At 30.6% G+C, this 490-nt stretch overlaps 1 protein-coding gene across 1 annotated transcript in view; it reads right to left on the reverse strand.

The window, feature by feature from the left end:
* LOC105462225 (fatty acid synthase-like) overlaps positions 1–490 on the reverse strand; it is a gene marked incomplete at its 5' end in the record, with an annotated part of 11,669 nt that overhangs the window by 3,460 nt on the left and 7,719 nt on the right. The gene's annotated exons all lie outside the window — the stretch shown is intronic.

Raw genomic sequence — 490 nt, forward strand, 5'->3', positions numbered from 1 at the left:
TCAAATTCTCGTTCAAGAGTTTGCTTGATTTCAATGACCATCATGGAATCCACTCCAAGTTCGGCCAAAAGCGAATTTTGATTTACAACTTTCATGTCTTTTATGTCTAAAGCATAAAATAGAATATTATTATCATATTTAGTAATCATATTTAGTTTAGTAATAAATATAATAAACAGTTATGAAATTAACTGTGCGATGCGTAATTATATCGCAATTATCCTCAAACTATCGTCGAGGTGTTAAAAACTGTGAGTCCACACACGCATTACGGCACTAGCAGCTTCATAATTAATTGTCTTAATATAAATTAAATAGTGTAACACTTAGACGATAGTTTAAAGAAATTATGCACTGTCTGAACAATTAAATTAATACTATATATGCATACGTGCAAAAAATAATTCTCTATGAGCATAACTACCTAAAATACTAGCAATAGTTTCTACCATACTGCCGCAAGATTCCGCTTTCTTTTCATCTATGACCA

The sequence above is a fragment of the Wasmannia auropunctata genome, unplaced genomic scaffold, assembly GCF_000956235.1.
Source record: "Wasmannia auropunctata unplaced genomic scaffold, wasmannia.A_1.0 LD267940.1, whole genome shotgun sequence".
NCBI lineage: Eukaryota > Metazoa > Arthropoda > Insecta > Hymenoptera > Formicidae > Wasmannia > Wasmannia auropunctata.